At 40.9% G+C, this 22610-nt stretch overlaps 1 protein-coding gene across 4 annotated transcripts in view; it reads right to left on the minus strand.

The window, feature by feature from the left end:
• Slc38a1 (solute carrier family 38 member 1) overlaps window positions 1-12136 on the minus strand; it is a 65222-nt gene extending 53086 nt beyond the window's left edge. The window contains exons 1-2 of one of the 4 annotated variants that reach the window (XR_009225947.1): window positions 11902-12133; window positions 11553-11659 (exon numbers count right to left, since the gene is read on the minus strand). The gene's annotated coding sequence lies outside the window, so the exon portion shown is untranslated. Of the gene's footprint in view, window positions 1-11552; window positions 11660-11901 lie in introns of all 4 variants that reach the window. The other 3 variants (XM_058576133.1, XM_046435859.2, XM_046435860.2) reach the window with 3 other exon arrangements.
• Between the last annotated feature and the right edge of the window lie 10474 nt (window positions 12137-22610).

A 22610-nucleotide genomic window follows, 5' to 3' on the forward strand; every position in this document is an offset into this window, starting at 1 on the left:
ACAGTGATTAGGTTTCACCATCAGAGAGTGGTGGTGGCGGGAGAAAGCATCCATTTGCTGGAACAACTCTAGCAGGTATAGCAAGTAGGTAGCACTAGAGTCAACAGCTGTAGTCCTGATTCCTCATTGTCAGATCTGGCCTGAGCGATGTGTTCCTGGAGCATGCAATGGTAACAGTGGCTTCCTAGTTTATGACTTCCTGATGTAGGTACAATTAGCAGTTGACCTTAGTCAGCCAGCTGAATGGTGCAGTTATGGTAATTATTCTTAGAGATCCAGCCTAGCGCCTCCTCTGTCTGCAATTTTATAGGTTCTTAATTCCTCATAATAAACGTTTTTGGTTTATCATAGAAAAATCTCAGTTAAAACCTGACTGCGGCTAAAACCTGACTGATATCTTTAATTTTATCCTTCTTTTTATTTATTTATTTATTTACTTACTTACTTACTTACTTATTTTTTGGTACTAGGGATTGGAACACAGGGTCTTATACATGCTAAGCACATACTTTACCCCTGAATTACTCTCCTAACCTCTCTTTTAAAATTTGTATGGGAAATTTTAAATATATACAAAAGTAGACCAGTATAATGAACGACCATTTGCCAATTTCAAAATTTTCAATTCAGGGCAGTCTGGCTGCATTTTTATCCCCACCCACCATCACCTGGAATTTTTCAGCATTATCTTTAAAAGGTAAGCCTGTTATTTTCAACAATACCACCATATTACTCTCAAACCTAGAAATAACAAGCTGTGCGCAATGATACATGCCTGTAAGCCCAGTGGAGGCTGAGGCAGGAGGATCATAAGTTCAAAGCCAGCCTTAGCAACTTAGAGAGGCCTCAAGCAACTCAGCCAGACAACTGATTCTAAATAAAATATTTAAAAAGGGCTGGGGATATGGTTCAGTGGTAAAGTGCCCCTGGGTTCAATTCCTGGTACCAAAAAACAAAACCAAAAAACTCTAAAAAATAACAATTCCTTACTATTACTACATATGTAGCTATACAGACTAAAATTTAAAATATCTTAGGAGTCATTGTTGTTTTTTAAGAAGAACTAATACGACCATACCTCTCCTAGCTCAACTCCCCAAAATCAACTTTTGATAGCTTGGCCAGTGGTTTTGAGACAATAGACATTTCTCCAAACAAGACACAACAGTGACCAAGTGTGTATGAAAAGTGCCCAACGGTCACTAACCAGAGAAATGCAAATCAAAACCACAAGGAGCTATCACTTCACACCTGTTAGAATGGCTATCATCAAAACCTCCAGAGATAACCAGGGTTGGCAAGGGTGTGGAGAAAAGGAAATCCTCATATATTGTTGGTGGAAACATAATTGAGGTTCCTAAAGAAATTAAAAATAGAACTACCAAATGACCCAGAAATCCCTTTACTGGGCATGTACCCAAAGGAAATGAAATCACCACCTCTTAAAGATACCTGCGCTCACATGTTCTTTCCAGCATTACTCACAAGAGTCAAGATATGGAGGAAAAAAAAAAAAAGTGTCCACTGATGGACTGATGGATGGAAACATTAAGAAACTGTGATACACACACACACACACACACACACACACAGTGGAATGTGATCCAGCCTTAAGAAAAGAGCCGGTCATTTGCCACAAATGGATTAACCTGAAGTACACTATGCTAATTGAAATAAGCCAGGGACAGAAAGAAAAATACTGCAAGATCTTACATGTGGAAAGCAAAAAAAAAAAAAAAAAAAGCTGAAAACACATACACAGAGAATTAAACAATGGTTACAGGAGCCAGTGGGGAATGGGAAAATGTAGGCCAAAGGATATAAAGTTGCAGATAGGTAAGAAGAACAAGTCTAGAGATCTAATGTGCAACAGGAGGATGAGAGTTATATTGTATTAGATTGGGGATTTTTGTTAAAAGAGACTTTAGATCTTCTTGTCACAAAAAAAAAAAGAAGAAAATGTCATATTTTATATTTGAAAAAAAAAATATATATATATATATATATTTTTTTTTTAAAGAGACAGTTTTAAGCATAAAGTCCAAATGGCTCTGTTCTTCCTGGCCATCTCTTCCCATAACTGACTGAGCTTGTTCATACATGTTGGGTCCTTAGATCTCTGTACTCTTAGATGACGTTATGTAGATATAGCCATGTGCTAATATGGATATATTTCACAAAGCCTCAGAGAGGCTAAACAAGGTAACATGCCAGGTATCCTCACTTTTAGCTAGATTGTATTGGCCTGGTGTGATAATCTTAGGTTCTAATTGGCAATTTCACACATTTTGGGGGGTAATAAACCTGGGAAGTGAAATAACATATTAAGTTTATGATGAAAACTCACTAAATGTGGAGCTGGGGTTGTGGCTCAGTGGTAGAGAACTTGCCTCATGTGTGTCAGGCACGGGATTGACTCTCAGCATCACATATAAATACATAAATAAAATAAAGGTCCATCAACTACTTAAAAAAAAAAAAAACTCACTAAATGTTATACCTAAGATCTGGACATTGCATTGTGCATAATTTGTACCTCAATTAAAAGCTTAAAGTTGTTAGTCAAACTCTTTGAAACCTGGGAGTTAAGTAATAATAAAAACAGCCTTTAGTGGTGAAAAGGCTGGGAGCCAGCAAACAATGTCAGAAGTGTTTTATCTCCTGTTGCCTAAGGCTCTAGGCTTGCCCTCTCTGGCTTCCCTGGCCTCTGTGCTTCATTCTCTGAGCTCCTTATCTGCAAAGTAACCTTGTCTAGAACCTTGAACCACACCTCCCACCCCCTTTACTGCCAACAGCCTCAGAACTCCTTGCTTTTGTTTTCATCTGTCCTCTGAAATCATGCTTGACTGTTGTACTCTGGCTCCTCCACTACAGAGCTGTGTCATTTTGAGCAAGTAGGTTAACTTCTCTTTGTCTCAGTTTTCTCATCAGTAAAATGGAAGTATGACCCATCTTGAACAGTCACAAAGATTCCATGATTTAGTCCATGGGCAGCACTTACTTTTGTGACTATGTTTCCTACTGTTGCAACCTAACCAAGACAAGTAGCTTTTCCCAATCCTCGGTCTCTTTGAGTCCTCACCTCTCCCACCTTGCTTCTCTCTGCATCCTTCCTGGCTACTTCCTCTGCCAACTCCCTTCCTCCTCCCACCCTTAGCATAAGGATAGCTCTTAGGCCCTCTACTCTTCCTGCTCCACACATTCCAAATTCTTTCCTTTTTAGGACTTCAAGATCCCACAAGGACATCGTTCAGATCTTTTTTCCATTTTATGCAACTAGGATTCCTTTGCATTATGATATAGGATCTCCCTCTTAAATACTCATTGAGAATGATCATACCACTTAACGTGTCCCGTGTTTTTTTCATCTGTAACATGAGAGGGCAGGAGGGAGAGATGATCTCTCAGGTTTCTTCCTGCTTAGAAAAAAAAAATTTCCACAAATTCTTTACCTTCTCAGGCTGCCTGCTGGACTCCACACGTGAAAAACTGACCTCACGCGCCAGCTTTTCTATGTCTGTTTAAGATAATGTACATTCTCCTGTCACCTAGATTTGAAACCTGGCTAACACTTTAATACAAACCTCCTATCTAATCAGTCACCAAGTCCTGCCAACTTTCCTTCATCCTGTCCCATCTCTTCCTCCCTTTCCTTGCAGTCCCACAACCCTCACGTGGTCCCAGTCACTCTCCTCCATTCCACCTCCCAATCCCAGGCCCTCTCCCATCTGTAGAAGACAAATCTTCCTGAAAATGAGTGTCTTGCACATTTTTCTTCCCAACTTGCCAAACATCACTGTTCCACACATCCACAGGGTGAAGTCTAATTACTGGAACCCAGAATGCAAAGCCCAGATTGCTCATCACTATCTCTTCCCCTTTCCTTCCCACCACATCCCATTGGAACCTAGCGCTCCCTCAGTGATTCTGTTCCCATGCAGCTTTCTACTTTACATTCCTCATCCTCCTGCTTCTGAACACATCTCCCACCTTCCCATCAAGCCTGGGCCACCGACTAAACAATGAATGACGTTTCTTTCAAAGCCTAGCTTGTTGGCTTTGTCTAACAACGTCCAGTCAATCCCTGTTTATTCTTCCTGCTCCATCATGCCTTTCACCAATGAGCAATCTGTGGTTGATTGTTTACTTAGGAAACCTTGCAACACTGCTATGTAGATTACGCACTGGCTGACAGCAAGGGTTGCCATATATTTTAATAATTGTTTTATTTACCATTTCAACTCCTTGGGAACAGGGACCACAGTTTCCCTGGATCCCTAGCACATGGCGATAGTAGACATGTGTTAATAATAAAGAGAAGGATGAAATTTAAAACAGAAAGCTATGATCATCTGCCTGCAGACAATGTATTCAGCAATTCTTTCAAACACAATTTCTGTAGGAAAACAAAACAAAAACAAGAACAACGTGGATAGCCCCCATCTCATCGTTTTTCAATAAGTCTACCACTGAATTTCCTGGGCATGTGGGATTTAGGTGAAAAAATACACTTGAAACTGTAAAGTACTATGTAAATGTAAAATACATGTCACTGATATTCAGGCCGCCGAACCTTGAACGTTTGGGAATTGCTGGTATGATTTTTGAAAGTCCAGAGACAGAGTTGTATTAAAGCTGAGGTTCTCAACTGAGGAGATATTTGGCAAAGTCTAGAGGCCTTTTTACTTGTCACAAGTGAGAGGGTGCAGTAGGCATCCAGTGGAAAGAATTCAGGAATGCTGCTAAACATCCATAACAAAGAGTCATCTGGTCCAAAATGTCAGTGGCAGTGCTGAGGGTGAGAAGATGTTATGGGAAGCTCACTGGGGATGAGCACTGACCATTTCTGCCAGGGGCCTGGAGATGAGCCACTAATTTGCAGGAGCAGACTGCCCACTGTGTCCTATCTTGTCCAGTGACCCAATACCTGTTTTTCTGTTCCATAATTCCTTTTCTATTCAAGTTCCTCGGAAAAATCTGTTATGAATATGCCCATCCTATGACGTCTGGGAATTAACCTTTCTATATTGAGATGTTTTGGAACTATTCTGATTTCAAGAGAGAAAATAATGATAAACTCCAGAAATTAAGTCAACCCATAACTTTGAATGTAGGAGTACAGACCATATATTACATTGAAAAATCAATAGCATTTGAAGCTTCGTTTAAACAGGGAGCATATTAGTCTACGTACTAACAAAATTAAAAGCATTTCTCATTAACTGAAAATGGATTTCAATAATTACTAAAAACTTATGAAGTAGAAACAACATTGAATATTTCAGTCTTTGTGAAAATTTTTCTTTGTATCTATATGTTTTTGTCCTGATGACATTTCTGGTCAAGGACTGTTCTAGAACTAAAAACAATGAATAAGAGTTTTGATGGTTAGTTTTTAAGCCCTAGCTAAGCTATGACATTTACAAAATACTCTAGGAAAAATAGAAATATTGAGAAGTTTAAAGCACTTTGAAGTGGTTATATATCAAGAGGATCATTTCTAAAAAGAAACCTTTAAAAATATACCCACATTGAAAAGAAAAAAAGGAACAAAGGACACTTCATAATTCAAAACCAAGTGATGGAAGTGTTTGAACAATTCCTTTCTTCTCTCCAGGTCTCAGGAAGGTTGGATTAATGGATGATGCTTTCTCAAATATCTCCCCCAGTTCTGAAGTCCTCTGATTATATAGACTCTTCCTGAATGGTTCACTTTCAAAGATAAGATAGACCTCTTTTGAATAGTTGACTTAGTAGATAAGTAGTCCTCAATTCTGAGGCAAGCCTGTGCAGACTAAACAATGAATGATGTTTCTTTCAACATCTGGAAGTTTTGCTTTGTTTTTTTAAATAGTGATAAGGGAACAACAAATACCCACAGTTTCTGACTTAATGGGTCTAGGATGAGATCCAAACATGGGTATTTTAAATGCTTTCCAGGGGATCTGAATGTGCAACCAGCCTTAAGATCTACAGATTTAATCCCAGCAACTCAGGAGGCTGAGGCAGGAGGATCACGAGTTCAAAGACAGCCTCAGAGATTTAGCAAGGCCCTAAGCAATTTAGCAAGACCCTGTCTCAAAATTTACAAAAACATAAGAAGGGCAGGAGATGTGGCTCAGTGGTTAAGTGCCCCTACCCCCATTCAATCCCCAGTATCAAAAAAAAAAAAAATCCACTCCTCAGATTTAGATTAAAAGTTAAAAAAAAAAAAAAAAGTTAAAAACAAATTTAGCTAGTGTCCGGGCAAGCAAGATAAATGAGCAAAGCCAACTGGACATAAGAACTGAAGAACAGGTATCCCATCTCTTTCCCCCCAGCTAGCAGTAACCATGAGCCAGGTCTTTTAATTTTCTTTTTTTCAAAACATGCCAGAAATCCAGATATTAAGTGAAATTCTGATTTTTCAATGTTGGCAATGAACTCCAAACAATTTCAAAAGAAAGTGTAGGTCACACAAAACATGTCCACAGACTTAATTTGGTCCTAAACCACCAGTTTGCAACCTAAACAAACAGTTTCAATAAACTAAACTCCACTTTTCTCCACTCTGCCCTTTCTCTTCCACCCAGTCTTTTCCTTCCAGAGCCTGGCACAACCTATCCCTTTCCTTCTCCTTTCCATTGTGTCCCTTCTTTTCTAATCCTCTTCGTCATGCCTAAGAGATGGAAACTGAGATCCACACATTAAATCTTCATGTGGCCCTGGCTGTATTACCGGACAGGCTTTTACGCCTGGGAAAATTCAGGTTATAAATTGTACCCCAAGGCTGTGGCTCCATGAGGTCAACAACTGGGTGGCTTGGTGAAATCAAGGGGAAAAGTTAGTCAAGCTCATAGTTTTGCATTGCTAAGACTTCATCAAGCAACAGACTGAGGTCCTCATTGAATTTCTGATTTTGTTTGTTTGCTTTGTTTTAAATAGAAACCACCACATATTAGTGATTCCTCCTTCCTTCCTTCCTTTCTTTTTTTTCCCTTTTTTTCTTAAATCTGGTGTCTGGGCTTTACTCTACATGAAATCTGAATTTCTGGAGATGGAGCCTGAGTATCGGTAGGTTTTTACAAGGCCCCAAATGAGTTTGCTGTGAAGCCAGGATTGAGAATCACTAATATCTAAACCATTCCCCAAACCTGCAGATTAGCAGTGTGCTTGACCTCCAGATGACCATCATCTTGAATAGTTCTTTTAACTTGTTCAAGGATTTTCTCTGTTCAGTTCTCATTATATCTTCACAGTTCTGTGAGGCAGGTGGCTCAGATACTGTTATTACCATTGGGCAGATGGGAAAGTGAGGTATAAAAATGTTGAATGAGTTGCCCAAGACTAGGCAGCTAGTTATTAGCAAAGACACATTGCAGCCTTGCTGGACAGTCTTTTGACTGCAGACCCAGGGCTAGTTCTCCCAAACCATGTTGCCACTCTGCTTTCCCAGTCATTGAGCTCCACTACCATTGATAACTAATTCTGATACAGAAATTATCACTAGAAAACCAATGAATATGCAATCAAATTCTACAAGTAAGCTTAACAGTGTTTTTAAAAGATTCAAGTTAGAGTCAGCCTAGCAAGATGTCTTTTTCCGAAGTCCATCATGCCGTTTTGAATGTGCCTACTTCTATGCACATACTTCCTCCATGCCCACCCCCACACGTCTCAGACTGGAAAACTTCAGATAGTTCTCCATTAGGATATTATTTTCAGAAAAGCATTTTTAAAAGATTAAACAGAATCGCAAAGGTAAGGGGAACTTCACTGGTCAACTTTCCCCACTTCTCCTGAAAGATGATGAACCTGAAGTCCTTTCTAATTTAATATAAATGAAGTGGTAACACCATGCCAAACACATCACATCCATTATCTTAATTAAATCTTCAGGATAACTCAATAAGATGGGCACTACCACTACCACCATCATCAGCATCCCTATTTAACAACTGAAAAACACTGAAACTTAGAGATGCTAAGGTCCTTGGGGCTAGTAAGTTGAGACCTGGTGAGACCCCAGTAATGTACCACCTGGGTGACAGTAATGCAAATAGTAGAGGATCAACAAATCCTTAACAAAAAAAAAAAAAAAAAAAGGTCAATGAAGTGACCAGCAAACATTTCTTCCAAGAGGTAGAAGAATGGCATCTGGCTAGGCTGTCACAAATGATGACTTCAGTGGGCATTCCAGTCTGGAATCCACATAGCTACTGAGGAAGAAAAGTGACAGGAAGAGTATAGTGTGAGCCTGTACTGGGAGAAAGGGAACCTCAGGGAGAGAGAGGGAAAGGGGAGGAGTCAGAACATGAAGGGTCTTGCCTGCCTCATGAAGAAATTTAGATTTTATTTGTAGGCCACTGGAGGCTTTTAGAAGCAAGGTCTTAAAAAAAAAAAAGTAAACTGAATTTTAAAAATACAAATCTCATGGGAGTATCCAGGTTGAATTACAGGAGCAGAGCTTAGTATGAAGGAGGCCAGCTGGGAAGCTCTTCCTCTTCACTTGTTGGCTCCTTCCCTCCTAACTGGGCCTAGAATTTGCATCTTACTCCCTCCACCACTGGATTCTTCAAGGTACCTCCATTCTGTTTCGTGATTCTCATAGTCCAACATTCTACTTGAATTGCTACATCTAGGTCAGGTGACAGGGACCTACACTTGGGCAGTGAGGATGCAGACAACAGGACAAGTTTGAGAGGCAGTTGCTAGGGCTTAGCCACAGCTCAAAAATGGGGAGGGTTGGTGAGAAAGAAAAGCAAAGCAGAACCACACGCGGTGGCACATGCGGCGCACTCTCAGGAAGCTGAGGCAAGCAGGTTGAGAGTTAGAGGCCAGCCCCAGAACCCCAGAAATTTGGCGAGACCCTGGTTCAAAATACAAGAAAGAAAAAAAAAAAAAAAAAAAAAGGCCAGGCGCTGGTGGCGCACACCTGTAATCCCAGCAGCTTGGGAGGCTGAGGCAGGAGGATTGTGAGTTCAAAGCCAGCCTCAGCAAAAAGCAAGGCACTAAGCAACTCAGTGAGACCCTGTCTCTAAACAAAATACAAAAAAATAGGACTGGGATGTGGCTCAGTAGTCTAGTGCCCCTCAGTTCAATCCCCAGGACCACGTTGGAGAGAAAGAAAGAAAAGCAGTACAAAAAACAAACAAGCAAAACCCCAATATTTCAAACTTAGGAGTAAGGAACAGATAATGGGATATGGAAAGGAAGGGATGATTAACAATATCATAAAGAGGTGGATAAAATGGCTTGACTAAGGTCTCAATCCAGCAAGTACTTATTAAGCAACTATTATGTGCTAGACATTAGGGGAACAATGAGTAAGATGGGTTTTGCCCTCAAGTATCACCCAGAGAGAGGAAAAAAGTAGGATAAACAGGTGTGCATATATATATGCAACAGAATATGTTTAAAGAATAAAAAAAAACACCTTTAAAATCTATTGACCTCATGTGCTGAATTACATTACAGCAAAGTAGAGTGTAATAAGGAAGTACTTGCTGTTCTTTCTGCTGGACTTCTCCTGATAATTCAAACAGCTGATCCTTTCTCATCACTCAGGTCTTAGGAAAAATGTCACCTTTCCACACACTAGGGCCCTTCTAGTGGGTCACTCTATCTCAAGACCTGTTTCTTCATTGCCAAACACGTTATCTATACATGCATGCATATAGTGCGCTTCCCCCATGAGAACGGAAGCATCACAGAAGCAGAAATTTGATCTTGTTAGTTGCTACCCGCTACATAGTGAGCCCTCAGGAGAAAACATATATTCATAATATATCGCATACAGTACATGGAGGGGAGGCGAATAAACCTCATCAAGATTAAGACCTCAAAATCAAAATAGGCCGGTTTCCAGTTGCTTACAGCAACATACTGAGAACTTAAGAGACTCTCAAGAGCAAAGCCATTTTGAGGCAGGGGTTGAAACAAAATCCAGGGGTCCCACACGAGATCAGTGTCTCCACTTGACTATCTTGCATAGATTACAGGAGTACCCACCCGGTGTGAGATATTTGACAATGAGGCCAGCCAGCTGCCAGGCTCAGGTTTTATTTCCGTTGTCCTTCTGACGTCAGAAAAAGCACGAGTTTGCTGCACAGTTTCTTCTATCAAGGTGACAAATTACAGCCTCGCTAGGCCCCACATTCTGCCAACCATACATTTAACGTCCCACTCCCCCTTACATTAAAAAATGGAAAAACTCATTGCAGAGATGTCAAACCCCCTTCCAAATGCAAATGAATACGGTTTCCCAGCGGCCGGGTTTTTCCACTCTTACTACGTACATCACCGTAGACTGGTCTGAATAAAGTACGTGATCCCGGCGGCAGTTAGGTTTCCACGGAAGAAACAGGCTCGTAAAAACTCCAGATCTGCGCCGCAGAGCGAGACACAAAGGACTCAATTGTTAGCACCACCTTCGCCGGCCAAAGGCAGCCTGTGAAAGGCACTGGGAACGGCGTGACGCGGTTACCGCGAAATTCCTTTTGCCGCCATATGCACTCGTGCTTTCAGTGACTACAGTTCAGAAGAAACCCAGGGCCTGGAGATTCGGCAACCAAGCGGCGCCCAGGCAGCGCGATCGCCTGCGGGGTCCCAGTGGGTGCTAAGAGCTCCGGCGCACAGAGAAGCGGATTATTTGGGGGGGAGACTAGGGCGGGGAGCACGCAAGATCGAAGGCGCGTTTTCCTCCAGGAGAGAAGCCTGAGAGTTTAACGGCCTTTTGTGGCAACATTTAGGGACCAGAGAGAGGTGATGGGGTGGGGGGAGGAGGTGAGCCTGGAGGGGCGCGCAATCCGCGAGGGGCCTGGCTCAAGCGGTGGCCTTTTGTTAGCCGGCTCCAGTGGATCTGGGTCTCAGAAAAGAACTACCTCTTTTGCCCTCTCTCTCCATTTTGAAAGAACCTCTTCTGGGCGGGAAAAGACAATGAGTCACTGCCAGCATCCTTTGATAGTCTCCCCCCCCCCAATCTTCCTACTTGTCCTCATTAGAGACCCGCAAAGCGCGAAGGAGGGGCGACCAACGTGCTCCTGTTTACTCTGCTCCGCGGCTTGGCTCTCTAAATAGTGGCCAGTACCTAGACCCTGCCAGCCGCACGCCGGACCCTTGGGGAAAACACACGCGCTTCTCGGGGCCCTACCGACTCAGGAAATACCCTCCCCCCAGGGGATTCATACACTTCTCGGGCACTCAGCCCCCTCACATTGTCTCCTCTCTCCTTTCAGACCTGCGTGGTCGCTGAACCAAATGAAATGTAACCAGACCTGACGCCACACTCTGCCACCATAGAAACAGATCAAAAAAGTAAGCCACAGCCCCTTCAAAGGTGAAATCAGGGACCCTTGCGCTTCCTCGCATTGCCGCACCTCAGGGAAGAGCAGGGGACTAGGACTTTTCCTTTCCGAAAAGCAAAATCTGAAGACATCAGGCGCAGCCGCGCTCTACCTCCTTTCATGCTAGGAGAATTTCTACGTTTCAGCCTCCTCTCGCGGCTAAAACCATCACTCCTCTCCCTACCGCCGCTCCCCCAGCCCTCCCTAGGGTGAAAATAATCACCTTACCTTGGGAAATAAAGGGAAAGGTGGCAAAAGGCGATGTCAAAGATATCCCTTCCGGATATTCCCAACTGCTGTTTGATGTCCTTTGTGTCAAGGTCTGGCTCCCAGGGCTGGGAAAAAAGGTGGTCCTAAATCAGCGAGGGTTGGGCTGGGAAGCTTGGCGTGGCAGATTTCCGAGGAAGGTGAAGGGCGGAGGTTCCCAGCGACCTTCAGGCGCAATGGCGTGGCTGCCCCAGGCCGCGTTCTTTTGGCTCTCTTCCTTTTGGCTGATTGAATCCGAATCTCCTCCCGCCCCCCAGCCACCGCCACCACCAACCCTCACCCACACTCTTATCGCCAGCCTCTCACTTACATCGACACGCTCTGGCGTTCAGGGTCTCGAGCCGTAGTCATTTCCTACTGGGAGGCGCGTCGTCCTTCTGCATTCAGGGGCTTAAGATGTTTTAACCGGGAAAGTCAGGCCATTCCTCCACCGTCTCCTCCCCTTCTGCGCGCCCGCTTTCAACCAAAGCTGCGTGTCACTAAGTGGTGCTTGTCACATGGTGTCATTGCTGGCGGCCGCGCCTTTCTGCCTTCCTCTAGCAGCTCTGACGTTGCAGTGACCGAGGCTGGAGGCTACTGAGCATCGGGGGAAGGGGTGAGGGAGGATGCGGGGCGCGTGCGTGAGGGGCTTACTGATGAAAGCTAGGAGAGTGGAGGCTCCACGCTGCCGGGACACCTGCCCCGCGCCCTCCTGGGGACCGGCAGCGTGCTCCAAACTCGGGTGCGGTAGTGGTTGGAGAATGGGAACCTTTGGGGTTGGAGGTGGAATGGCCAACTGGGCATCCGCGGAGGAAAGGAAAGCTGGGCGCTTGGGGCGGAGGGCCACATTTTGGGGTACGCCAGAACCAACCAGGGCCTAATAAACGAGAGGAGTTGCATTGTGGGAAGAATGCAGCCTGAGGATGGCCGCAGGAGTGACTGGCGGGAATGCAGCCCAGAAAGCTGCTGGCAGCGCCTGGAGCTACCGGCAGGGATGGAGCCGTGTGTCGGCTCCTTGGGTGGCCGGTAGACGGCCAGGGTTGGCGGGAAGGGGACCGGAGTGGTTGGGGGAGCTGGGAGCGCAGAGCCTTTGGAAATCCTTTGTCCCTAGCCCGCCCCAAGAAGTTCCTTCCCTCTTCCGGATCCTACACCCGCAGACCTCGCCAGCCCTCCCTGATATCTGCGCTGTGCAGCTGTTTTGGGGACTGGGTGTGAAGCGCACCAGAAGATACGAAGGGCTGGGAGCGCGCACCTGCCTAGGCGCGAAGAGACCAGAGTGGAGTATGGAGGAGCCCGAGGACCTCATGCGATTCCGCCTACCCGCCCGGCGCCTCCCAGCGCCCAAATCGGGGATGGGTTGGGGACAGAGGGAGGCAGGCAGGGGCGACCGAGATCGTTCCCCCTTTTTTTTCCTGCTTTTTCTTTGTTTCAAGCACAGCCCCTTTTAACTGGCTGGGCACTTCTTGCAGAGGGATGTGTCTCCTTAAAATGGCGACAGGAAATCCCACCTGCGCGTCAGCCAATTAGACTGTCGTTCAAGCGCGAATTTGCAGGGAGGAAATTTGAGCTTTTTATTGACAGAGATGGTTTAGTCTTCGTGTTCCATCAAAACAGGAAAGGGAAGGTGAATCATAATTCAGAAATTAATCTACCTGGAGTCGTTCATGGGGGCAGACTGAGTAGTCACTGTGTGGTAGGGGCTGTAGCTTTTTAATCCCCGGTGGAAAAGTGAGATGACACCCAGATTTTAAGTTTCTCATTATTGATTAAAATTCTCATTCTCTTCGATGGCAGGCGTTGTTCTTGGCTAGTTCGATTGGCTTCCTGAGAACCCTGTTTAGGAGACATGTTCTTGATTATACCTGTGAAAGTAAAAGGGCAGTCAAGGGGAACTGAAGGGGACCGAGGTTCAGCCTCGCTCGGCCCACCCGGGCTCAACTCTTAAGATACTTATCGCTTCCTTCGCCTGATTATCTTTTGTCCTGGTGCTGTTTTTCTAATTTGTAAGAAAAGGAGATAATAGTACACACATCACAAATAATCTGTAGGTCATCAGAAACTTGATTCTTTCTACCCTTGTTCCTAGGGGAAGTTAATTTAGAATGAAATTAATGATTTTAGGTAGTGTGTACCTTGTCTGGAACAAATAATTGTTATAAATAAGAAACCTAAGTAGGTAAAGTAGATAAACTATAAGCCGAGTTCAAGCCTGTTGAAATGTTAACCTTTTTAAAGTTTTAACTTAATTATTAGTTCCTACACACCAAAAGACTGCAGTTACCTTGCACTTTTGAATAGGATTCAGTGGTTATGTCCTGAGGCCCTACTGTTCGCCAGCTATTGTACTAAGCACTTTACATGTACATATTTACTCATTCAATAATTTTCACCCCTCAATTAGGTATTATCCTCATTAGATAAATAAGAAATTAGGTTCCAAGAGGTTAAATTTGTCATGTTTACAAAAGATTGTAAATAGTGAAGGGGGAAGCAAGTTCCATTTGGGTCTAATGTGAGTCCATGCCCAGTCTTAGCCACAGTGCTTCAACCATTGGACAATCAGGCAAAAATCTTCACCCGACCTCTGGATTTTAGTTGACAACCTGGAACTGGAGGAAACCGAGGCTGTAACGAAGGATTGTTGCTGTGTGGATGTTGTGGTGGAAGGGGGAAAGAGGCAGTGTTCAGGAAGAGTGCCTGGTAACACCACTGTGAGCCTTTTCTCAGAACTGCTTGTAGGTGAAACTTCCTTTTTGATACCCTTTCAGTAACTCAGCACCTGAACACAATCGCTGTGATCTCAAGTGGGGTCTTCAAAGGATGTCTTGACCATGGCTCCTCTCCTTAATGTGTTCAGAGACAAGCAGCAGGTTAAGCATCTTACACATGATCTCTAGTTTAATCCTCACAACCTTTCTATCAGGACACACTATCCTAATCCCTGATTCAGAGGTTAAAAGATTTATTTCATTTCAAATCCACACATTTTAATTGGCACATGCAAGTCCTGAATCCAGTGTTGACTCCAAAGCCAGTTTTCTATGCTGGCTCTAAAATGTCCTTCGATTCTGGAGTAACCCTCTTTGGAGGGTGAGGAGGTGGGAAGGGCCCCAACTCACTCAGACTTCTGATAGGAAGTACTACTGTTTTCACAAAGTCCACGGAGTCAGTTTGCCCAGTTTTAGGTTTTTGAGCTCCAAGGGCATTGTTACTAGTATTGAATGTTATTTGTAAACCTTTTCTGATTGAGCAGATTTCCCTAACATCCTTAGGAGACATTAACAAGTTTTATCATAAAAGGAAAATTGGATAAATTCACCTGGGTGATCTCCAGTAGCACCATCAGCTATTTTTTTTATATTTATTTTTCAGTTTTCGGTGGACACAACATCTTTATTTTATTTTTATGTGGTGCTGAGGATCGAACCCAGCGCCCCGTGCATGCCAGGCGAGCGTGCTACCGCTTGAGCCACATCCCCAGCCCTATCAGCTATTTTTTATGGCACTAGGAAAGAGAGACTTTCCAAAGTTGATTTGTGAAGGAAAATTAATTGTACCCCAAGAAAGATTGAATGTGATCTTAAGTCACATCTGCTCTCATCCCAGCTTCACCCTGTTCTCCCTGCAGTTGCACTTGCTCTCTGCCTGAATTACCCAACAGGACAGCTGCAGAAGGGGCCATGCTGGCTGCTTACAGAGAATACCTGCTTTCTTCCATGGGTTTTCAAAGTCTTTCAAATATATCTGATCTGATATTAAGTAGATTGCTTGTATAAGAATTTTGAGTAACAGGATCAAAACTATTTTTAAAAAATATTTTATGTTTTAGTTGTAGTTGGACACAATACATTTATTTTATTTTTATGTGGTGCTGAGGATCGAACCCAGGCCTTGCACATGCTAGGCGAGCGCTCTATTGCTGAGCCACAGCCCCAGACCGGGATCAAAACTATTTTCTGAATATAGTTTTTCTTTTTAATTTGTAAAGGACTAACACAGGGCAACCTGAATTTTAACAATATATTAAAAAATAAAAAAATAGGGCTGGGTTCATTGGTGCATGCCTTAGTCCCAGGGACTCAAAAGGCAGAGGTGGGAGAGTCTAAAGTTCAAGGCCAGCCTCTGGAACTTAGAGAGGTCCTAAGCAATTTAGCAAAACCCTGTCTCAAAATAAAAAGGGCTGGGGATGTAATTTAGTGGTAAAGCGACTCTGAGTTTAATCCCCAGTACAAAAAAAAAAAAAAGAAAGAAAAAATAGGGAAGTCAATTGATGAGGTTATTTAGGAATGAGTGTCCTGCAAATTTCCTGTATGTAACAGGAGCAGTGCTGCCACCAGATGTCCAAATCCTACCTCAGTAAAAACAGGTTGTGTATTCTGAGACCACTCTTTTGTTCCTATTTATATGGTCTACCCTAGAAAAACAGATGGTCTTTTACAATTCCTGGTTTTTCTTGACTGATGAAATCACATTTTTTTTTTTTTTTGTCTGATTAATCCTTGTTACCATCCTCAAGGTTCTTTGGATCACATCCATACATGACAATATTTTGACACTAAAATTGGTGGAATAGCCACAACACAAAATAAATTCACAATGAAAGGAAACAGCGACTGACTATCTTGTCTGTCCTTCTACAGATACATGACACTGTGTGGTCTAATCCCCCTTGATGGTAGCACTGTAAGAGGTCAACAACTCTTACTGACTCCAAACTTAATTTAAACTAAAATCCTAAAGCAGAGTGAGCCTCAAAAAAAAAAAAAAATCTGTTATCTCTGGTTTTGGCCTAGGTTAGCTTTCTTAGATCACGTTTGTCTGTCAGGGGAAACTGAAGGTGACGTCACGTTCATTAGTTATTGCAACTGTATGGTGATACAATCTCATTCATTCAAGTTCACTAAAGAACCAAGGCCAAATGAACAGTCCTGGGAGTTCAGTGTCTAATTTGCCTCATGTTTATGCACCATTATGCAGATCAACTGAGTGCAGCTCCCCTAGCTATTTCAAAATGGGGTAGTGATACCCATCTCATAATCAAACGATTCAAGGTCTGCAAAGTACTTAAGCAGATGTTTGGCACAAAATAAGCACTCAATAAATGGTACCTATCATTATTTGCACACTTTGCAGAGATGAGCAGGGGGCAATGAAATGTCAAAGCACAACTTCACAGACACAAGGTATTCTGTCCTGTTTACTTCTTTCTGAAGAAACTATGAAGCCCATATCTCAGCTCAAACTCTTCCCACTGTGGCAATGGGAAAGAGAAGGTATTAGAGAATAGGTGGGCCTCCATTTCCACTCACAGCCTTAACTTTAAAGTGACAAAGTAAGCTTTGGGTACACATGAGAATACATTAATTAAAAAGTAGAAATGTTTCAAACTAGAGCATAACATCTACACTTACTAATGGTACCAGTGTAAATTGACACAACATTTGTGAGGTAGCAAATTTAGTAACTGTGGGCTCTGGAGACAGATCTTTGAGTTCTAGTTTTGGTGCCACAGCATATTAGCTCTGGAACTTTAGGTAAGTTACTTAACTTCTCTGTGCCTTCAGTTTCCTCACTTAAAAAGGGAATGCTAATACCTACCTCACATGATTTTGTGAAATATACATGTTAATACATAAAATGCACTTTAAATAGTTAAGTATTTCATAAGTAGCAATTATTATTATTGGAAAACAGTTTGGCAAGTAGTAGAAGGAGGCCAGCATATGTATCACTTCTGGAAATCTGAACCCTAGAAATAATGCACAAAGGAAGCTAAGGGCACAGGCTTTGGAATGAGGCAAGTAAAGATAAGAACCATGTTTAAATACTTCATTCAAAACAAGGATAACTTACGAAAGACAGTGGAATGAGATGGACATCATTACCCTAAGTACATGTGTGTAGACACAAATGGTGTGACTCTACTTTGTGTATATGGAAAAGTGTGTTCTATATGTGTAATATGAATTATAATGCATTCTGCTGTCATATATAACAAATTAAAATTTAAAAAAAACAAGGATAACAAATTCATAAATGATAGATCACATTAAATGCTCAGAAGTCTAGTCTTGGGAGAGCTTTGAACCTTAACCTGCCATAAACCCTGAGAGGTGCTTTGAGAAACAGGATACAGGGCTGACCATTCCTTAGTTCTGATCTAATGTGATCACTCTTACTGTCTTCCCAGGTTGAACATCCAGAAGTAATGTAGCCTACATCCAAGATCAGGAACTGAAAGTGATATCAAGGAAGTGATGAATGGCTTAAGGGAAGTCAGCATATAGATAAGAAAACAGGAAAATAAACGACAAGATCAAAACCCAAGGAAATCTGAAACCCATCACATGAGATCCCAGGGCAGGATGGGACTGACTGTTTCAGGATGCAGGAGGCATGATTTCAAGTGGTGCTATTTGATACTGCAATCTTGCTGAGCAGAAATAAGTTTTCATATTTTCTACTAAAAAGGTAGCTTTTGGTTGGGGAAAATGTTGTGTTTTCTTTTCTTTCTTTCTTTCTTTTTTTTTTTTACTGTTGACAGTATGTAACGGGAAGAATCCTGTTTATACCTTGAGTAGAGTAACATGCTTTACAAAAATAAACTTTCATTCTAGATGATTGTTCTTAAAATAAGAAACGTCAAATAAGTTTTAGTGCAGTTGATTTTTACATTTGCGGCATATGAAGCTATTACAAAATCACAAAGGGTAATTTTAATGACAGATTTAAAATTGATAGTCTTCTTTTGATCTATATTTATAGTTATTTATGCACACACACACTTATGTGCTTCTAAAATAAGATGTTCAAAGTTTTTTATTCCAATGTAATATGTCCAAAATTAAACTCATTGTTCTTTTCCCCAACTCAAACCCTCTTCTCTGATAAACCTCATCTTGGAAAATAGCACCACATGGGCACAGATGCTCAAACCAGAAATATGGGGGGATCCTGGCTCCTCTCCATTACTCTTTGCATCTAATTAATTCATTCTTCTAACATTTACTAAGTGCCAGGCATTCTGCTCGTCTTTCATGGAGCTTGGAGTTAAAGTATGAGATCGACATTACTCAGATGATATTGCCAGTGAAGGTACTAATTACAGATGGAGATTAGAGCTCTGAGGAAAGGAGGAGTCTGACTCTGGAGGAATGATGGAGGACTAGGTACCAACCTGGGATCCAGGGAAAGCTTCCCGGGAGAAGTGACCCTTGTTTGCACTCTATCATCTGCATTTATACTAAGAGTTTTAATAAAAAGTGAGCAATTGGGCTGGAGGTATAGCTCAGTAGTAGAGCACTTATTTAGTATGCACAAAGCCTTGGGTTTGATCCCCAGCATTTTGAAAACAAAAAGAAATAGGGTGAAGGGAGAGGAGGTGACAGATTCGATCCAATGTGCATTTTTAAAGGAATATCACCAATCCTATTGCCCCACCTCCTAAATATTTCTGGCATTTATTTTTCCCTTTCCTCCATGCCCATGATCATTGCTAGTGTAAATCTCCTTTAACTCATTCCCAAGCAAGCACTCCCCAGAGAGAGTTAAAAACACACCCCAGGTTAAAAACATCTTCATTATACCTGCCCAATATAATATGTCTATGCATGTACTGGCAATAATATGTATGTAGTACTATTTATTATATACATTAGAAGTATTCTTAAAAATGTGAAAGTTTAAATAGGATTTTACATTTTAGATTTGTTAATAATAACTTATTCTATCATCATATTTTTCTTAATTTTTAAATTGTTAATGTTTTGGTGAGATAAATTTGGTTTGGTATAATTTATTATTATTTTTTAAATCTTTAATGCTCTGTGATACAGCAATTCACAAGTCTGGTTCCAAATTTGGCTTATTTAGATTCTTGAGTTTAACCGCTATTGTAGCTGGAAAGAGACCTCACACAGACACGTAGACACATTAGAGAAAGGGCCCCATAGGGTCCAATTCCAGATCAAGCCATCTATTTCTCCATCCTATGAACTAACTAAGACATGATTTTTGTTATTTGTCTACACTTAACTGAGGGCCATCGTCAATGGAGATGAACCCAAGAATCCTTCTTCATAATCCTGAATTGGTTTTGGGTAGACTTCTTATCACATTTGAATAGATGGTCATTGTTTTACCTTACATTGTGGCCCATCTAAGAGCTCTTCCTAGGGGTAAAAGTATTGACTCTACTTTTGCTTCTTTCCTTATGCCTGTGATTGATTGATTATTGATTGATTGATTGATTGATTGATTGATGCAGTGCTACAGATTGAACTAAGGCTTCTCCCATGTTAGGCAAGTGCTCTACCACTGAGCCTCACCCCCAATCCTATTATTTTGTATGTACAGTATATTCAGAGCAATCTTTTATATCTAATTGACCATCTTGGAAAGACAAGTGCAACTAGATAAATCAGATAATATGATTTATAAATTGACACAACTAAATACACTGAAACTGTAGTACAAAAGGTCACAGATCAACCAGGTATCACTGCCATCCCTGTGCCCATTCCTTGAGAGAGCTTAAGTGCTGTGAGTGACAGGGGCTTATCTGAAATGTGGGCTGAGGCAGGGCCATCATCAATCTGTTAATCTGAATAGGCGTTCTAATATTTTCTTCCTGAAGTCTATTTTGTGACCCTGCTTTAACCTTTCACAGGTCATTTGTTGTTCATTTGTGTTCTCTCCTCTCTCTCTCTCTCTCTCTCTCTCTCTCTTTCTACCAGGGATGGAACTCAGGGGTGCTCAACCACTGAGCAACATTCCCATTCCCAGCCCCCCCCCTTTTTTTTAAATTTTGCAGCAGGTCTTCCTAAATTGCTGAGGTTGGCCTTGAACTTGCAATCCTCCTGCCTCAGCCTTGGCATCCATGAGTCTTTTAACTGGACTCTCTCAACCCGCTCTAGACCACCTAATCCTTCCAGTACAGATTAGAAATTACTTCTTTTGGTGGCCATTTTTGTTGGTGTATTATAATTACACACATGGTAGAATCCATTGGCAGCCATTTTGAAATCCAAATTAGCTAAGGTTTCTATACAATGAAACTATTTATACAGAGACTGTCTTCCCTATCAGATTGTAAGCTTTGTAAGGGCAGATGCCAACTTCATATTGGTTTCCAAGTACATAGCACATAATAGAAGTATAATAAATACTTGTTGGATGAATAAATAGATAATATATCTTTACAGTTACATAGCTCTAATTCATTAATATTTAATTTATATTTCAAGTCCTTCAAATAAAAGAGATATGAAAAAAGTATGTGAATTATCAAAGTTACATTTCGCCAGGTTCTTAAATTTTAGTAGCCTATATATACAAATCAAATAAATAGCTATTTTTAGAACTCTAACTATTTTGGGGATCTTGTATAAATAAGTTACAATTTTAAAAAATCAATATTAAGTGTCTATTGAATGTCATTTTTGAAAAGAAAAAAGGAATAGAGCTCAGCCTATATTTAAAAAGTAATATATTTGGTTTAACATTTTCTACCTTACAAAAAGTACCTACAAATCCAGAGCCCCAACTTCCTAAAAATTACCCTTCCTCAAAAGCAAGTGTGTTTTTTGGTTTCAGAAATATCTGGATAAGTGCCAGCATTCTCCAAGTCATATTCTCTGTGTGAAACGAACATTTGCAAATGGAGTTTAATTAAATGTTGTGCTGTAAAAGAAGAGTTACAAGTTAATTTGTTCTGTTGTTTCTACTTGCTCTTGTAACAAATAGTATTTAAGCATAATCCTATAGTTCAGATATGAACCACTTAGCAATATTAATTTAATAATGAATACAAACAATTCTGTCTCTGTATCCAATACTGTTACTTTAATGAAAAAAGAAATGCACTAATATTTCCTTCTTAGTGTTGAATCTTACCACTTGACATCATTCATTCATTCACTTGATGGATGTGTTCCCAGTGAATTTCTTCTGCAGCATTCTTTATTTGGTTCTCATCTCCTCAAGAAACTTAGTTCTACATTCATTTTTTTATTTTTTTATTTCTGTATTATTATCCTTTGTGGACAGTAAAGCATTCAAACCTCTTCCGTGAATAAAAAAGAAAGAAGGGAAGAGGAGAGCAGTGGGGATGGGGATTTTACACTTCCCTCAGCAGCTCTCATCTTTTGTTTAAGAGCCAAACTTCTCTGAAGAATCGTTTAAAATGTTTCTAATTCTTTACCTTGCATTCTCTCTTTAGACACACAAATATACTTGCAAAATTGTTTTCTCACTGTAGAAAACTTGAAAAGGCAGTACAACCAAAACCATTCATAAACACTGTTGACACTCATTTTGAACCCTTTCACACCTTTTTGACATTCAGAATCATGTCCAGTTATGTATTTGCATGTGACATCAAATTATGATCATTTTACTTTATCATGAGAAATTCTTCCAAAAACAAATTAAAAAATAACTACAAGATAATCAATCATATGGTTTTACAATAGTTCTCATTAATTTCGGATTTTCATTTTTTAAAAATCTTTTCAGTTGTAGATGGACATAATGTCTTCATTGTATTTATTTATTTGTTTATGTGGTGCTGAGGATAGAATCCAATGCCTCATGCATTTGAGGCAAGTGCTCAACCAGACCCAGATTTTCTTTTTTTATATATGTGTATGATACTTTGTCCCCATATCTGACTATTTCCATTAGATACATTTGTAGAAGTATAATTTCAGTGTTAAAAATGTAACAACATTTAATAATATTTCAGATAAATTATAAAACTACTTTCTAGAAAGAGAGTATGCATTAAAATCCTCACTTACAGTATAAAAAGATGCTTATGGAATTAATTGCATTATACTGAGTATTATAATTTTGCTCATTTTATTAATTTAGTAGGTCAAAAAGAATTTCTGTATTTAATTTACATTTCTTTCTCATTGGTTGTGTTGAACTTTTAAAATGTGCATGTATTTTTTTATGTTCAGCAGTTCAAAGTTGTTATGTCAATGAAATGTTTTTTCTTAAACCAATCAATTCATTTCTTATACAGAGATAATATTC

The sequence above is a fragment of the Marmota monax genome, unplaced genomic scaffold, assembly GCF_021218885.2.
Source record: "Marmota monax isolate L192 unplaced genomic scaffold, Marmota_monax_Labrador192_F-V1.1 WCK01_AAM20220418_F8-fsc00012, whole genome shotgun sequence".
Classification (NCBI taxonomy): Eukaryota; Metazoa; Chordata; class Mammalia; order Rodentia; family Sciuridae; genus Marmota; species Marmota monax.